This window comes from Drosophila serrata, unplaced genomic scaffold, assembly GCF_035046125.1.
Source record: "Drosophila serrata isolate PLE 108 unplaced genomic scaffold, ASM3504612v1 contig_251, whole genome shotgun sequence".
In the NCBI taxonomy this organism is placed as follows: Eukaryota; Metazoa; Arthropoda; class Insecta; order Diptera; family Drosophilidae; genus Drosophila; species Drosophila serrata.
In genome coordinates, this window is record NW_028257149.1 from 380,061 (window position 1) to 399,421 (window position 19,361).

Here is a 19,361-nt window from a genome sequence, read left to right on the forward strand (position 1 = left end):
AGAAAGTGAAGGAGTCATTTCCGACCCTATAAATCATATATATTCTTGATCAGCATCTACAGGCGAATCTTTTAAGCCATCTCCGGCCGAAAAAAATTTTTCTCCGAAATTTCCCATTTTGAAAAAAAAAGGAAAGGGGTACCATCATGAAAATTTGCGAAAATCGGCCAAAAATTCACATTTTAAATGGAGTATGCAGTTTTGTTAACCTGCTAAAAAATTGCATACGGCCGCTTTCCGAATTGAAATTAATGCATTTTTGGCCTAGTTATGAGATTTTTAAATTTTGATTTGTCGAAAAATTTCAAATAAAAATATTGTTAATATCGGTACAAAAATGGTAATGGACCTTTATTCAGAAGCTTAAAAGAAAGTGAAGGAGTCATTTCCGACCCTATAAATCATATATATTCTTGATCAGCATCTACAGGCGAATCTTTTAAGCCATCTCCGGCCGAAAAAAATTTTTCTCCGAAATTTCCCATTTAAAAAAAAAAGGAAAGGGGTTACATCATGAAAATTTGCGAAAATCGGAAAAATTAACATTTTAAATGGAGTATGCAGTTTTGTTAACCTGCTAAAAAATTGCATACGGCCGCTTTCCGAATTGAAATTAATGCGTTTTTGGCCTAGTTATGAGATTTTTAAATTTTGATTTGTCGAAAAATTTCAAATAAAAATATTGTTAATATCGGTACAAAAATGGTAATGGACCTTTATTCAGAAGCTTAAAAGAAAGTGAAGGAGTCATTTCCGACCCTATAAATCATATATATTCTTGATCAGCATCTACAGGCGAATCTTTTAAGCCATCTCCGGCCGAAAAAAATTTTTCTCCGAAATTTCACATTTTTAAAAAAAAAGGAAAGGGGTACCATCATGAAAATTTGCGAAAATCGGCCAAAAATTCACATTTTAAATGGAGTATGCAGTTTTGTTAACCTGCTAAAAAATTGCATACGGCCGCTTTCCGAATTGAAATTAATGCATTTTTGGCCTAGTTATGAGATTTTTAAATTTTGATTTGTCGAAAATTTTCAAATAAAAATATTGTTAATATCGGTACAAAAATGGTAATGGACCTTTATTCAGAAGCTTAAAAGAAAGTGAAGGAGTCATTTCCGACCCTATAAATCATATATATTCTTGATCAGCATCTACAGGCGAATCTTTTAAGCCATCTCCGGCCGAAAAAAAATTTTCTCCGAAATTTCCCATTTTTTAAAAAAAAGGAAAGGGGTTACATCATGAAAATTTGCGAAAATCGGCCAAAAATTCACATTTTAAATGGAGTATGCAGTTTTGTTAACCTGCTAAAAAATTGCATACGACCGCTTTCCGAATTGAAATTAATGCGTTTTTGGCCTAGTTATGAGATTTTTAAATTTTGATTTGTCGAAAAATTTCAAATAAAAATATTGTTAATATCGGTACAAAAATGGTAATGGACCTTAATTCAGAAGCTTAAAAGAAAGTGAAGGAGTCATTTCCGACCCTATAAATCATATATATTCTTGATCAGCATCTACAGGCGAATCTTTTAAGCCATCTCCGGCCGAAAAAAATTTTTCTCCGAAATTTCCCATTTTTTAAAAAAAAGGAAAGGGGTACCATCATGAAAATTTGCGAAAATCGGCCAAAAATTCACATTTTAAATGAAGTATGCAGTTTTGTTAACCTGCTAAAAAATTGCATACGGCCGCTTTCCGAATTGAAGTTAATGCGTTTTTGGCCTAGTTATGAGATTTTTAAATTTTGATTTGTCGAAAAATTTCAAATAAAAATATTGTTAATATCGGTACAAAAATGGTAATGGACCTTTATTCAGAAGCTTAAAAGAAAGTGAAGGAGTCATTTCCGACCCTATAAATCATATATATTCTTGATCAGCATCTACAGGCGAATCTTTTAAGCCATCTCCGGCCGAAAAAAATTTTTCTCCGAAATTTCCCATTTTTTAAAAAAAAGGAAAGGGGTACCATCATGAAAATTTGCGAAAATCGGCCAAAAATTCACATTTTAAATGAAGTATGCAGTTTTGTTAACCTGCTAAAAAATTGCATACGGCCGCTTTCCGAATTGAAATTAATGCGTTTTTGGCCTAGTTATGAGATTTTTAAATTTTGATTTGTCGAAAAATTTCAAATAAAAATATTGTTAATATCGGTACAAAAATGGTAATGGACCTTTATTCAGAAGCTTAAAAGAAAGTGAAGGAGTCATTTCCGACCCTATAAATCATATATATTCTTGATCAGCATCTACAGGCGAATCTTTTAAGCCATCTCCGGCCGAAAAAAATTTTTCTCCGAAATTTCCCATTTTTTAAAAAAAAGGAAAGGGGTACCATCATGAAAATTTGCGAAAATCGGCCAAAAATTCACATTTTAAATGAAGTATGCAGTTTTGTTAACCTGCTAAAAAATTGCATACGGCCGCTTTCCGAATTGAAATTAATGCGTTTTTGGCCTAGTTATGAGATTTTTAAATTTTGATTTGTCGAAAAATTTCAAATAAAAATATTGTTAATATCGGTACAAAAATGGTAATGGACCTTTATTCAGAAGCTTAAAAGAAAGTGAAGGAGTCATTTCCGACCCTATAAATCATATATATTCTTGATCAGCATCTACAGGCGAATCTTTTAAGCCATCTCCGGCCGAAAAAAATTTTTCTCCGAAATTTCCCATTTTTTAAAAAAAAGGAAAGGGGTTACATCATGAAAATTTGCGAAAATCGGCCAAAAATTCACATTTTAAATGGAGTATGCAGTTTTGTTAACCTGCTAAAAAATTGCATACGGCCGCTTTCCGAATTGAAATTAATGCGTTTTTGGCCTAGTTATGAGATTTTTAAATTTTGATTTGTCGAAAAATTTCAAATAAAAATATTGTTAATATCGGTACAAAAATGGTAATGGACCTTTATTCAGAAGCTTAAAAGAAAGTGAAGGAGTCATTTCCGACCCTATAAATCATATATATTCTTGATCAGCATCTACAGGCGAATCTTTTAAGCCATCTCCGGCCGAAAAAAATTTTTCTCCGAAATTTCCCATTTTTTAAAAAAAAGGAAAGGGGTACCATCATGAAAATTTGCGAAAATCGGCCAAAAATTCACATTTTAAATGGAGTATGCAGTTTTGTTAACCTGCTAAAAAATTGCATACGGCCGCTTTCCGAATTGAAATTAATGCGTTTTTGGCCTAGTTATGAGATTTTTAAATTTTGATTTGTCGAAAAATTTCAAATAAAAATATTGTTAATATCGGTACAAAAATGGTAATGGACCTTTATTCAGAAGCTTAAAAGAAAGTGATGGAGTCATTTCCGACCCTATAAATCATATATATTCTTGATCAGCATCTACAGGCAAATCTTTTAAGCCATCTCCGGCCGAAAAAAATTTTTGTCCGAAATTTCCCATTTTTTAAAAAAAAGGAAAGGGGTTACATCATGAAAATTTGCGAAAATCGGCCAAAAATTCACATTTTAAATGGAGTATGCAGTTTTGTTAACCTGCTAAAAAATTGCATACGGCCGCTTTCCGAATTGAAATTAATGCGTTTTTGGCCTAGTTATGAGATTTTTAAATTTTGATTTGTCGAAAAATTTCAAATAAAAATATTGTTAATATCGGTACAAAAATGGTAATGGACCTTTATTCAGAAGCTTAAAAGAAAGTGATGGAGTCATTTCCGACCCTATAAATCATATATATTCTTGATCAGCATCTACAGGCGAATCTTTTAAGCCATCTCCGGCCGAAAAAAATTTTTCTCCGAAATTTCCCATTTTTTAAAAAAAAGGAAAGGGGTACCATCATGAAAATTTGCGAAAATCGGCCAAAAATTCACATTTTAAATGAAGTATGCAGTTTTGTTAACCTGCTAAAAAATTGCATACGGCCGCTTTCCGAATTGAAATTAATGCGTTTTTGGCCTAGTTATGAGATTTTTAAATTTTGATTTGTCGAAAAATTTCAAATAAAAATATTGTTAATATCGGTACAAAAATGGTAATGGACCTTTATTCAGAAGCTTAAAAGAAAGTGAAGGAGTCATTTCCGACCCTATAAATCATATATATTCTTGATCAGCATCTACAGGCAAATCTTTTAAGCCATCTCCGGCCGAAAAAAATTTTTCTCCGAAATTTCCCATTTTTTAAAAAAAAGGAAAGGGGTACCATCATGAAAATTTGCGAAAATCGGCCAAAAATTCACATTTTAAATGAAGTATGCAGTTTTGTTAACCTGCTAAAAAATTGCATACGGCCGCTTTCCGAATTGAAATTAATGCGTTTTTGGCCTAGTTATGAGATTTTTAAATTTTGATTTGTCGAAAAATTTCAAATAAAAATATTGTTAATATCGGTACAAAAATGGTAATGGACCTTTATTCAGAAGCTTAAAAGAAAGTGAAGGAGTCATTTCCGACCCTATAAATCATATATATTCTTGATCAGCATCTACAGGCGAATCTTTTAAGCCATCTCCGGCCGAAAAAAATTTTTCTCCGAAATTTCCCATTTTTTAAAAAAAAGGAAAGGGGTACCATCATGAAAATTTGCGAAAATCGGCCAAAAATTCACATTTTAAATGAAGTATGCAGTTTTGTTAACCTGCTAAAAAATTGCATACGGCCGCTTTCCGAATTGAAATTAATGCGTTTTTGGCCTAGTTATGAGATTTTTAAATTTTGATTTGTCGAAAAATTTCAAATAAAAATATTGTTAATATCGGTACAAAAATGATAATGGACCTTTATTCAGAAGCTTAAAAGAAAGTGAAGGAGTCATTTCCGACCCTATAAATCATATATATTCTTGATCAGCATCTACAGGCGAATCTTTTAAGCCATCTCCGGCCGAAAAAAATTTTTCTCCGAAATTTCCCATTTTTTAAAAAAAAGGAAAGGGGTTACATCATGAAAATTTGCGAAAATCGGCCAAAAATTCACATTTTAAATGGAGTATGCAGTTTTGTTAACCTGCTAAAAAATTGCATACGGCCGCTTTCCGAATTGAAATTAATGCGTTTTTGGCCTAGTTATGAGATTTTTAAATTTTGATTTGTCGAAAAATTTCAAATAAAAATATTGTTAATATCGGTACAAAAATGGTAATGGACCTTTATTCAGAAGCTTAAAAGAAAGTGAAGGAGTCATTTCCGACCCTATAAATCATATATATTCTTGATCAGCATCTACAGGCGAATCTTTTAAGCCATCTCCGGCCGAAAAAAATTTTTCTCCGAAATTTCCCATTTTTTAAAAAAAAGGAAAGGGGTTACATCATGAAAATTTGCGAAAATCGGCCAAAAATTCACATTTTAAATGGAGTATGCAGTTTTGTTAACCTGCTAAAAAATTGCATACGGCCGCTTTCCGAATTGAAATTAATGCGTTTTTGGCCTAGTTATGAGATTTTTAAATTTTGATTTGTCGAAAAATTTCAAATAAAAATATTGTTAATATCGGTACAAAAATGATAATGGACCTTTATTCAGAAGCTTAAAAGAAAGTGAAGGAGTCATTTCCGACCCTATAAATCATATATATTCTTGATCAGCATCTACAGGCGAATCTTTTAAGCCATCTCCGGCCGAAAAAAATTTTTCTCCGAAATTTCCCATTTTTTAAAAAAAAGGAAAGGGGTTACATCATGAAAATTTGCGAAAATCGGCCAAAAATTCACATTTTAAATGGAGTATGCAGTTTTGTTAACCTGCTAAAAAATTGCATACGGCCGCTTTCCGAATTGAAATTAATGCGTTTTTGGCCTAGTTATGAGATTTTTAAATTTTGATTTGTCGAAAAATTTCAAATAAAAATATTGTTAATATCGGTACAAAAATGGTAATGGACCTTTATTCAGAAGCTTAAAAGAAAGTGATGGAGTCATTTCCGACCCTATAAATCATATATATTCTTGATCAGCATCTACAGGCGAATCTTTTAAGCCATCTCCGGCCGAAAAAAATTTTTCTCCGAAATTTCCCATTTTTTAAAAAAAAGGAAAGGGGTACCATCATGAAAATTTGCGAAAATCGGCCAAAAATTCACATTTTAAATGAAGTATGCAGTTTTGTTAACCTGCTAAAAAATTGCATACGGCCGCTTTCCGAATTGAAATTAATGCGTTTTTGGCCTAGTTATGAGATTTTTAAATTTTGATTTGTCGAAAAATTTCAAATAAAAATATTGTTAATATCGGTACAAAAATGGTAATGGACCTTTATTCAGAAGCTTAAAAGAAAGTGAAGGAGTCATTTCCGACCCTATAAATCATATATATTCTTGATCAGCATCTACAGGCAAATCTTTTAAGCCATCTCCGGCCGAAAAAAATTTTTCTCCGAAATTTCCCATTTTTTAAAAAAAAGGAAAGGGGTACCATCATGAAAATTTGCGAAAATCGGCCAAAAATTCACATTTTAAATGAAGTATGCAGTTTTGTTAACCTGCTAAAAAATTGCATACGGCCGCTTTCCGAATTGAAATTAATGCGTTTTTGGCCTAGTTATGAGATTTTTAAATTTTGATTTGTCGAAAAATTTCAAATAAAAATATTGTTAATATCGGTACAAAAATGGTAATGGACCTTTATTCAGAAGCTTAAAAGAAAGTGAAGGAGTCATTTCCGACCCTATAAATCATATATATTCTTGATCAGCATCTACAGGCGAATCTTTTAAGCCATCTCCGGCCGAAAAAAATTTTTCTCCGAAATTTCCCATTTTTTAAAAAAAAGGAAAGGGGTACCATCATGAAAATTTGCGAAAATCGGCCAAAAATTCACATTTTAAATGAAGTATGCAGTTTTGTTAACCTGCTAAAAAATTGCATACGGCCGCTTTCCGAATTGAAATTAATGCGTTTTTGGCCTAGTTATGAGATTTTTAAATTTTGATTTGTCGAAAAATTTCAAATAAAAATATTGTTAATATCGGTACAAAAATGATAATGGACCTTTATTCAGAAGCTTAAAAGAAAGTGAAGGAGTCATTTCCGACCCTATAAATCATATATATTCTTGATCAGCATCTACAGGCGAATCTTTTAAGCCATCTCCGGCCGAAAAAAATTTTTCTCCGAAATTTCCCATTTTTTAAAAAAAAGGAAAGGGGTTACATCATGAAAATTTGCGAAAATCGGCCAAAAATTCACATTTTAAATGGAGTATGCAGTTTTGTTAACCTGCTAAAAAATTGCATACGGCCGCTTTCCGAATTGAAATTAATGCGTTTTTGGCCTAGTTATGAGATTTTTAAATTTTGATTTGTCGAAAAATTTCAAATAAAAATATTGTTAATATCGGTACAAAAATGGTAATGGACCTTTATTCAGAAGCTTAAAAGAAAGTGAAGGAGTCATTTCCGACCCTATAAATCATATATATTCTTGATCAGCATCTACAGGCGAATCTTTTAAGCCATCTCCGGCCGAAAAAAATTTTTCTCCGAAATTTCCCATTTTTTAAAAAAAAGGAAAGGGGTTACATCATGAAAATTTGCGAAAATCGGCCAAAAATTCACATTTTAAATGGAGTATGCAGTTTTGTTAACCTGCTAAAAAATTGCATACGGCCGCTTTCCGAATTGAAATTAATGCGTTTTTGGCCTAGTTATGAGATTTTTAAATTTTGATTTGTCGAAAAATTTCAAATAAAAATATTGTTAATATCGGTACAAAAATGATAATGGACCTTTATTCAGAAGCTTAAAAGAAAGTGAAGGAGTCATTTCCGACCCTATAAATCATATATATTCTTGATCAGCATCTACAGGCGAATCTTTTAAGCCATCTCCGGCCGAAAAAAATTTTTCTCCGAAATTTCCCATTTTTTAAAAAAAAGGAAAGGGGTTACATCATGAAAATTTGCGAAAATCGGCCAAAAATTCACATTTTAAATGGAGTATGCAGTTTTGTTAACCTGCTAAAAAATTGCATACGGCCGCTTTCCGAATTGAAATTAATGCGTTTTTGGCCTAGTTATGAGATTTTTAAATTTTGATTTGTCGAAAAATTTCAAATAAAAATATTGTTAATATCGGTACAAAAATGGTAATGGACCTTTATTCAGAAGCTTAAAAGAAAGTGAAGGAGTCATTTCCGACCCTATAAATCATATATATTCTTGATCAGCATCTACAGGCGAATCTTTTAAGCCATCTCCGGCCGAAAAAAATTTTTCTCCGAAATTTCCCATTTTTTAAAAAAAAGGAAAGGGGTTACATCATGAAAATTTGCGAAAATCGGCCAAAAATTCACATTTTAAATGGAGTATGCAGTTTTGTTAACCTGCTAAAAAATTGCATACGGCCGCTTTCCGAATTGAAATTAATGCGTTTTTGGCCTAGTTATGAGATTTTTAAATTTTGATTTGTCGAAAAATTTCAAATAAAAATATTGTTAATATCGGTACAAAAATGGTAATGGACCTTTATTCAGAAGCTTAAAAGAAAGTGAAGGAGTCATTTCCGACCCTATAAATCATATATATTCTTGATCAGCATCTACAGGCGAATCTTTTAAGCCATCTCCGGCCGAAAAAAATTTTTCTCCGAAATTTCCCATTTTTTAAAAAAAAGGAAAGGGGTTACATCATGAAAATTTGCGAAAATCGGCCAAAAATTCACATTTTAAATGGAGTATGCAGTTTTGTTAACCTGCTAAAAAATTGCATACGGCCGCTTTCCGAATTGAAATTAATGCGTTTTTGGCCTAGTTATGAGATTTTTAAATTTTGATTTGTCGAAAAATTTCAAATAAAAATATTGTTAATATCGGTACAAAAATGGTAATGGACCTTTATTTAGAAGCTTAAAAGAAAGTGAAGGAGTCATTTCCGACCCTATAAATCATATATATTCTTGATCAGCATCTACAGGCGAATCTTTTAAGCCATCTCCGGCCGAAAAAAATTTTTCTCCGAAATTTCCCATTTTTTAAAAAAAAGGAAAGGGGTTACATCATGAAAATTTGCGAAAATCGGCCAAAAATTCACATTTTAAATGGAGTATGCAGTTTTGTTAACCTGCTAAAAAATTGCATACGGCCGCTTTCCGAATTGAAATTAATGCGTTTTTGGCCTAGTTATGAGATTTTTAAATTTTGATTTGTCGAAAAATTTCAAATAAAAATATTGTTAATATCGGTACAAAAATGGTAATGGACCTTTATTCAGAAGCTTAAAAGAAAGTGAAGGAGTCATTTCCGACCCTATAAATCATATATATTCTTGATCAGCATCTACAGGCGAATCTTTTAAGCCATCTCCGGCCGAAAAAAATTTTTCTCCGAAATTTCCCATTTTTTAAAAAAAAGGAAAGGGGTTACATCATGAAAATTTGCGAAAATCGGCCAAAAATTCACATTTTAAATGAAGTATGCAGTTTTGTTAACCTGCTAAAAAATTGCATACGGCCGCTTTCCGAATTGAAATTAATGCGTTTTTGGCCTAGTTATGAGATTTTTAAATTTTGATTTGTCGAAAAATTTCAAATAAAAATATTGTTAATATCGGTACAAAAATGGTAATGGACCTTTATTCAGAAGCTTAAAAGAAAGTGAAGGAGTCATTTCCGACCCTATAAATCATATATATTCTTGATCAGCATCTACAGGCGAATCTTTTAAGCCATCTCCGGCCGAAAAAAATTTTTCTCCGAAATTTCCCATTTTTTAAAAAAAAGGAAAGGGGTACCATCATGAAAATTTGCGAAAATCGGCCAAAAATTCACATTTTAAATGAAGTATGCAGTTTTGTTAACCTGCTAAAAAATTGCATACGGCCGCTTTCCGAATTGAAATTAATGCGTTTTTGGCCTAGTTATGAGATTTTTAAATTTTGATTTGTCGAAAAATTTCAAATAAAAATATTGTTAATATCGGTACAAAAATGATAATGGACCTTTATTCAGAAGCTTAAAAGAAAGTGAAGGAGTCATTTCCGACCCTATAAATCATATATATTCTTGATCAGCATCTACAGGCGAATCTTTTAAGCCATCTCCGGCCGAAAAAAATTTTTCTCCGAAATTTCCCATTTTTTAAAAAAAAAGGAAAGGGGTTACATCATGAAAATTTGCGAAAATCGGCCAAAAATTCACATTTTAAATGGAGTATGCAGTTTTGTTAACCTGCTAAAAAATTGCATACGGCCGCTTTCCGAATTGAAATTAATGCGTTTTTGGCCTAGTTATGAGATTTTTAAATTTTGATTTGTCGAAAAATTTCAAATAAAAATATTGTTAATATCGGTACAAAAATGATAATGGACCTTTATTCAGAAGCTTAAAAGAAAGTGAAGAAGTCATTTCCGACCCTATAAATCATATATATTCTTGATCAGCATTTACAGGCGAATCTTTTAAGCCATCTCCGGCCGAAAAAAATTTTTCTCCGAAATTTCCCATTTTTTAAAAAAAAGGAAAGGGGTACCATCATGAAAATTTGCGAAAATCGGCCAAAAATTCACATTTTAAATGAAGTATGCAGTTTTGTTAACCTGCTAAAAAATTGCATACGGCCGCTCTCCGAATTGAAATTAATGCGTTTTTGGCCTAGTTATGAGATTTTTAAATTTTGATTTGTCGAAAAATTTCAAATAAAAATATTGTTAATATCGGTACAAAAATGGTAATGGACCTTTATTCAGAAGCTTAAAAGAAAGTGAAGGAGTCATTTCCGACCCTATAAATCATATATATTCTTGATCAGCATCTACAGGCGAATCTTTTAAGCCATCTCCGGCCGAAAAAAATTTTTCTCCGAAATTTCCCATTTTTTAAAAAAAAGGAAAGGGGTTACATCATGAAAATTTGCGAAAATCGGCCAAAAATTCACATTTTAAATGGAGTATGCAGTTTTGTTAACCTGCTAAAAAATTGCATACGGCCGCTTTCCGAATTGAAATTAATGCGTTTTTGGCCTAGTTATGAGATTTTTAAATTTTGATTTGTCGAAAAATTTCAAATAAAAATATTGTTAATATCGGTACAAAAATGGTAATGGACCTTTATTCAGAAGCTTAAAAGAAAGTGAAGGAGTCATTTCCGACCCTATAAATCATATATATTCTTGATCAGCATCTACAGGCGAATCTTTTAAGCCATCTCCGGCCGAAAAAAATTTTTCTCCGAAATTTCCCATTTTTTTAAAAAAAGGAAATGGGGTTACATCATGAAAATTTGCGAAAATCGGCCAAAAATTCACATTTTAAATGGAGTATGCAGTTTTGTTAACCTGCTAAAAAATTGCATACGGCCGCTTTCCGAATTGAAATTAATGCGTTTTTGGCCTAGTTATGAGATTTTTAAATTTTGATTTGTCGAAAAATTTCAAATAAAAATATTGTTAATATCGGTACAAAAATGGTAATGGACCTTTATTCAGAAGCTTAAAAGAAAGTGAAGGAGTCATTTCCGACCCTATAAATCATATATATTCTTGATCAGCATCTACAGGCGAATCTTTTAAGCCATCTCCGGCCGAAAAAAATTTTTCTCCGAAATTTCCCATTTTTTAAAAAAAAGGAAAGGGGTTACATCATGAAAATTTGCGAAAATCGGCCAAAAATTCACATTTTAAATGGAGTATGCAGTTTTGTTAACCTGCTAAAAAATTGCATACGGCCGCTTTCCGAATTGAAATTAATGCATTTTTGGCCTAGTTATGAGATTTTTAAATTTTGATTTGTCGAAAAATTTCAAATAAAAATATTGTTAATATCGGTACAAAAATGGTAATGGACCTTAATTCAGAAGCTTAAAAGAAAGTGAAGGAGTCATTTCCGACCCTATAAATCATATATATTCTTGATCAGCATCTACAGGCGAATCTTTTAAGCCATCTCCGGCCGAAAAAAATTTTTCTCCGAAATTTCCCATTTAAAAAAAAAAGGAAAGGGGTTACATCATGAAAATTTGCGAAAATCGGCCAAAAATTCACATTTTAAATGGAGTATGCAGTTTTGTTAACCTGCTAAAAAATTGCATACGGCCGCTTTCCGAATTGAAATTAATGCATTTTTGGCCTAGTTATGAGATTTTTAAATTTTGATTTGTCGAAAAATTTCAAATAAAAATATTGTTAATATCGGTACAAAAATGGTAATGGACCTTAATTCAGAAGCTTAAAAGAAAGTGAAGGAGTCATTTCCGACCCTATAAATCATATATATTCTTGATCAGCATCTACAGGCGAATCTTTTAAGCCATCTCCGGCCGAAAAAAATTTTTCTCCGAAATTTCCCATTTAAAAAAAAAAGGAAAGGGGTTATGCAGTTTTGTTAACCTGCTAAAAAATTGCATACGGCCGCTTTCCGAATTGAAATTAATGCATTTTTGGCCTAGTTATGAGATTTTTAAATTTTGATTTGTCGAAAAATTTCAAATAAAAATATTGTTAATATCGCTACAAAAATGGTAATGGACCTTTATTCAGAAGCTTAAAAGAAAGTGAAGGAGTCATTTCCGACCCTATAAATCATATATATTCTTGATCAGCATCTACAGGCGAATCTTTTAAGCCATCTCCGGCCGAAAAAAATTTTTCTCCGAAATTTCCCATTTTTAAAAAAAAAGGAAAGGGGTACCATCATGAAAATTTGCGAAAATCGGCCAAAAATTCACATTTTAAATGGAGTATGCAGTTTTGTTAACCTGCTAAAAAATTGCATACGGCCGCTTTCCGAATTGAAATTAATGCATTTTTGGCCTAGTTATGAGATTTTTAAATTTTGATTTGTCGAAAAATTTCAAATAAAAATATTGTTAATATCGGTACAAAAATGGTAATGGACCTTTATTCAGAAGCTTAAAAGAAAGTGAAGGAGTCATTTCCGACCCTATAAATCATATATATTCTTGATCAGCATCTACAGGCGAATCTTTTAAGCCATCTCCGGCCGAAAAAAATTTTTCTCCGAAATTTCCCATTTTTTAAAAAAAAGGAAAGGGGTTACATCATGAAAATTTGCGAAAATCGGCCAAAAATTCACATTTTAAATGGAGTATGCAGTTTTGTTAACCTGCTAAAAAATTGCATACGGCCGCTTTCCGAATTGAAATTAATGCGTTTTTGGCCTAGTTATGAGATTTTTAAATTTTGATTTGTCGAAAAATTTCAAATAAAAATATTGTTAATATCGGTACAAAAATGGTAATGGACCTTTATTCAGAAGCTTAAAAGAAATTGAAGGAGTCATTTCCGACCCTATAAATCATATATATTCTTGATCAGCATCTACAGGCGAATCTTTTAAGCCATCTCCGGCCGAAAAAAATTTTTGTCCGAAATTTCCCATTTTTAAAAAAAAGGAAAGGGGTACCATCATGAAAATTTGCGAAAATCGGCCAAAAATTCACATTTTAAATGGAGTATGCAGTTTTGTTAACCTGCTAAAAAATTGCATACGGCCGCTTTCCGAATTGAAATTAATGCGTTTTTGGCCTAGTTATGAGATTTTTAAATTTTGATTTGTCGAAAAATTTCAAATAAAAATATTGTTAATATCGGTACAAAAATGGTAATGGACCTTTATTCAGAAGCTTAAAAGAAAGTGAAGGAGTCATTTCCGACCCTATAAATCATATATATTCTTGATCAGCATCTACAGGCGAATCTTTTAAGCCATCTCCGGCCGAAAAAAATTTTTCTCCGAAATTTCCCATTTTTTTAAAAAAAGGAAAGGCGTTACATCATGAAAATTTGCGAAAATCGGCCAAAAATTCACATTTTAAATGGAGTATGCAGTTTTGTTAACCTGCTAAAAAATTGCATACGGCCGCTTTCCGAATTGAAATTAATGCGTTTTTGGCCTAGTTATGAGATTTTTAAATTTTTATTTGTCGAAAAATTTCAAATAAAAATATTGTTAATATCGGTACAAAAATGGTAATGGACCTTTATTCAGAAGCTTAAAAGAAAGTGAAGGAGTCATTTCCGACCCTATAAATCATATATATTCTTGATCAGCATCTACAGGCGAATCTTTTAAGCCATCTCCGGCCGAAAAAAATTTTTCTCCGAAATTTCCCATTTTTTTAAAAAAAGGAAATGGGGTTACATCATGAAAATTTGCGAAAATCGGCCAAAAATTCACATTTTAAATGGAGTATGCAGTTTTGTTAACCTGCTAAAAAATTGCATACGGCCGCTTTCCGAATTGAAATTAATGCGTTTTTGGCCTAGTTATGAGATTTTTAAATTTTGATTTGTCGAAAAATTTCAAATAAAAATATTGTTAATATCGGTACAAAAATGGTAATGGACCTTTATTCAGAAGCTTAAAAGAAAGTGAAGGAGTCATTTCCGACCCTATAAATCATATATATTCTTGATCAGCATCTACAGGCGAATCTTTTAAGCCATCTCCGGCCGAAAAAAATTTTTCTCCGAAATTTCCCATTTTTTAAAAAAAAGGAAAGGGGTTACATCATGAAAATTTGCGAAAATCGGCCAAAAATTCACATTTTAAATGGAGTATGCAGTTTTGTTAACCTGCTAAAAAATTGCATACGGCCGCTTTCCGAATTGAAATTAATGCGTTTTTGGCCTAGTTATGAGATTTTTAAATTTTGATTTGTCGAAAAATTTCAAATAAAAATATTGTTAATATCGGTACAAAAATGGTAATGGACCTTTATTCAGAAGCTTAAAAGAAAGTGAAGGAGTCATTTCCGACCCTATAAATCATATATATTCTTGATCAGCATCTACAGGCGAATCTTTTAAGCCATCTCCGGCCGAAAAAAATTTTTCTCCGAAATTTCCCATTTTTTTAAAAAAAGGAAATGGGGTTACATCATGAAAATTTGCGAAAATCGGCCAAAAATTCACATTTTAAATGGAGTATGCAGTTTTGTTAACCTGCTAAAAAATTGCATACGGCCGCTTTCCGAATTGAAATTAATGCGTTTTTGGCCTAGTTATGAGATTTTTAAATTTTGATTTGTCGAAAAATTTCAAATAAAAATATTGTTAATATCGGTACAAAAATGGTAATGGACCTTTATTCAGAAGCTTAAAAGAAAGTGAAGGAGTCATTTCCGACCCTATAAATCATATATATTCTTGATCAGCATCTACAGGCGAATCTTTTAAGCCATCTCCGGCCGAAAAAAATTTTTCTCCGAAATTTCCCATTTTTTAAAAAAAAAGGAAAGGGGTACCATCATGAAAATTTGCGAAAATCGGCCAAAAATTCACATTTTAAATGGAGTATGCAGTTTTGTTAACCTGCTAAAAAATTGCATACGGCCGCTTTCCGAATTGAAATTAATGCATTTTTGGCCTAGTTATGAGATTTTTAAATTTTGATTTGTCGAAAAATTTCAAATAAAAATATTGTTAATATCGGTACAAAAATGGTAATGGACCTTAATTCAGAAGCTTAAAAGAAAGTGAAGGAGTCATTTCCGACCCTATAAATCATATATATTCTTGATCAGCATCTACAGGCGAATCTTTTAAGCCATCTCCGGCCGAAAAAAATTTTTCTCCGAAATTTCCCATTTAAAAAAAAAAGGAAAGGGGTTATGCAGTTTTGTTAACCTGCTAAAAAATTGCATACGGCCGCTTTCCGAATTGAAATTAATGCATTTTTGGCCTAGTTATGAGATTTTTAAATTTTGATTTGTCGAAAAATTTCAAATAAAAATATTGTTAATATCGCTACAAAAATGGTAATGGACCTTTATTCAGAAGCTTAAAAGAAAGTGAAGGAGTCATTTCCGACCCTATAAATCATATATATTCTTGATCAGCATCTACAGGCGAATCTTTTAAGCCATCTCCGGCCGAAAAAAATTTTTGTCCGAAATTTCCCATTTTTAAAAAAAAGGAAAGGGGTACCATCATGAAAATTTGCGAAAATCGGCCAAAAATTCACATTTTAAATGGAGTATGCAGTTTTGTTAACCTGCTAAAAAATTGCATACGGCCGCTTTCCGAATTGAAATTAATGCGTTTTTGGCCTAGTTATGAGATTTTTAAATTTTGATTTGTCGAAAAATTTCAAATAAAAATATTGTTAATATCGGTACAAAAATGGTAATGGACCTTTATTCAGAAGCTTAAAAGAAAGTGAAGGAGTCATTTCCGACCCTATAAATCATATATATTCTTGATCAGCATCTACAGGCGAATCTTTTAAGCCATCTCCGGCCGAAAAAAATTTTTCTCCGAAATTTCCCATTTTTTAAAAAAAAGGAAAGGGGTTACATCATGAAAATTTGCGAAAATCGGCCAAAAATTCACATTTTAAATGGAGTATGCAGTTTTGTTAACCTGCTAAAAAATTGCATACGGCCGCTTTCCGAATTGAAATTAATGCATTTTTGGCCTAGTTATGAGATTTTTAAATTTTGATTTGTCGAAAAATTTCAAATAAAAATATTGTTAATATCGGTACAAAAATGGTAATGGACCTTTATTCAGAAGCTTAAAAGAAAGTGAAGGAGTCATTTCCGACCCTATAAATCATTTATATTCTTGATCAGCATCTACAGGCGAATCTTTTAAGCCATCTCCGGCCGAAAAAAATTTTTCTTCGAAATTTCCCATTTTTTAAAAAAAAGGAAAGGGGTACCATCATGAAAATTTGCGAAAATCGGCCAAAAATTCACATTTTAAATGAAGTATGCAGTTTTGTTAACCTGCTAAAAAATTGCATACGGCCGCTTTCCGAATTGAAATTAATGCATTTTTGGCCTAGTTATGAGATTTTTAAATTTTGATTTGTCTAAAAATTTCAAATAAAAATATTGTTAATATCGGTACAAAAATGGTAATGGACCTTTATTCAGAAGCTTAAAAGAAATTGAAGGAGTCATTTCCGACCCTATAAATCATATATATTCTTGATCAGCATCTACAGGCGAATCTTTTAAGCCATCTCCGGCCGAAAAAAATTTTTCTCCGAAATTTCCCATTTTTTAAAAAAAAGGAAAGGGGTGACATCATGAAAATTTGCGAAAATCGGCCAAAAATTCACATTTTAAATGGAGTATGCAGTTTTGTTAACCTGCTAAAAAATTGCATACGGCCGCTTTCCGAATTGAAATTAATGCGTTTTTGGCCTAGTTATGAGATTTTTAAATTTTGATTTGTCGAAAAATTTCAAATAAAAATATCGTTAATATCGGTACAAAAATGGTAATGGACCTTTATTCAGAAGCTTAAAAGAAATTGAAGGAGTCATTTCCGACCCTATAAATCATATATATTCTTGATCAGCATCTACAGGCGAATCTTTTAAGCCATCTCCGGCCGAAAAAAATTTTTGTCCGAAATTTCCCATTTTTAAAAAAAAGGAAAGGGGTACCATCATGAAAATTTGCGAAAATCGGCCAAAAATTCACATTTTAAATGGAGTATGCAGTTTTGTTAACCTGCTAAAAAATTGCATACGGCCGCTTTCCGAATTGAAATTAATGCGTTTTTGGCCTAGTTATGAGATTTTTAAATTTTGATTTGTCGAAAAATTTCAAATAAAAATATTGTTAATATCGGTACAAAAATGGTAATGGACCTTTATTCAGAAGCTTAAAAGAAAGTGAAGGAGTCATTTCCGACCCTATAAATCATATATATTCTTGATCAGCATATACAGGCGAATCTTTTAAGCCATCTCCGGCCGAAAAAAATTTTTCTCCGAAATTTCCCATTTTTAAAAAAAAAGGAAAGGGGTACCATCATGAAAATTTGCGAAAATCGGCCAAAAATTCACATTTTAAATGGAGTATGCAGTTTTGTTAACCTGCTAAAAAATTGCATACGGCCGCTTTCCGAATTGAAATTAATGCATTTTTGGCCTAGTTATGAGATTTTTAAATTTTGATTTGTCGAAAAATTTCAAATAAAAATATTGTTAATATCGGTACAAAAATGGTAATGGACCTTAATTCAGAAGCTTAAAAGAAAGTGAAGGAGTCATTTCCGACCCTATAAATCATATATATTCTTGATCAGCATCTACAGGCGAATCTTTTAAGCCATCTCCGGCCGAAAAAAATTTTTGTCCGAAATTTCCCATTTTTAAAAAAAAGGAAAGGGGTACCATCATGAAAATTTGCGAAAATCGGCCAAAAATTCACATTTTAAATGGAGTATGCAGTTTTGTTAACCTGCTAAAAAATTGCATACGGCCGCTTTCCGAATTGAAATTAATGCATTTTTGGCCTAGTTATGAGATTTTTAAATTTTGATTTGTCGAAAAATTTCAAATAAAAATATTGTTAATATCGGTACAAAAATGGTAATGGACCTTTATTCAGAAGCTTAAAAGAAAGTGAAGGAGTCATTTCCGACCCTATAAATCATTTATATTCTTGATCAGCATCTACAGGCGAATCTTTTAAGCCATCTCCGGCCGAAAAAAATTTTTCTTCGAAATTTCCCATTTTTTAAAAAAAAGGAAAGGGGTACCATCATGAAAATTTGCGAAAATCGGCCAAAAATTCACATTTTAAATGAAGTATGCAGTTTTGTTAACCTGCTAAAAAATTGCATACGGCCGCTTTCCGAATTGAAATTAATGCATTTTTGGCCTAGTTATGAGATTTTTAAATTTTGATTTGTCGAAAAATTTCAAATAAAAATATTGTTAATATCGGTACAAAAATGGTAATGGACCTTTATTCAGAAGCTTAAAAGAAAGTGAAGGAGTCATTTCCGACCCTATAAATCATATATATTCTTGATCAGCATCTACAGGCGAATCTTTTAAGCCATCTCCGGCCGAAAAAAATTTTTCTCCGAAATTTCCCATTTTTTAAAAAAAAGGAAAGGGGTACCATCATGAAAATTTGCGAAAATCGGCCAAAAATTCACATTTTAAATGGAGTATGCAGTTTTGTTAACCTGCTAAAAAATTGCATACGGCCGCTTTCCGAATTGGAAATGGAGTATGCAGTTTTGTTAACCTGCTAAAAAATTGCATACGGCCGCTTTCCGAATTGAAATTAATGCGTTTTTGGCCTAGTTATGAGATTTTTAAATTTTGATTTGTCGAAAAATTTCAAATAAAAATATTGTTAATATCGGTACAAAAATGGTAATGGACCTTTATTCAGAAGCTTAAAAGAAAGTGAAGGAGTCATTTCCGACCCTATAAATCATATATATTCTTGATCAGCATCTACAGGCGAATCTTTTAAGCCATCTCCGGCCGAAAAAAATTTTTCTCCGAAATTTCCCATTTTTTAAAAAAAAGGAAAGGGGTTACATCATGAAAATTTGCGAAAATCGGCCAAAAATTCACATTTTAAATGGAGTATGCAGTTTTGTTAACCTGCTAAAAAATTGCATACGGCCGCTTTCCGAATTGAAATTAATGCGTTTTTGGCCTAGTTAT

At 31.8% G+C, this 19,361-nt stretch overlaps 1 protein-coding gene across 1 annotated transcript in view; it reads right to left on the minus strand.

Moving 5' to 3' along the window:
* Positions 1 to 19,361, minus strand: part of LOC110182196 (E3 ubiquitin-protein ligase CHIP-like) — a 167,973-nt gene that overhangs the window by 126,747 nt on the left and 21,865 nt on the right. The gene's annotated exons all lie outside the window — the stretch shown is intronic.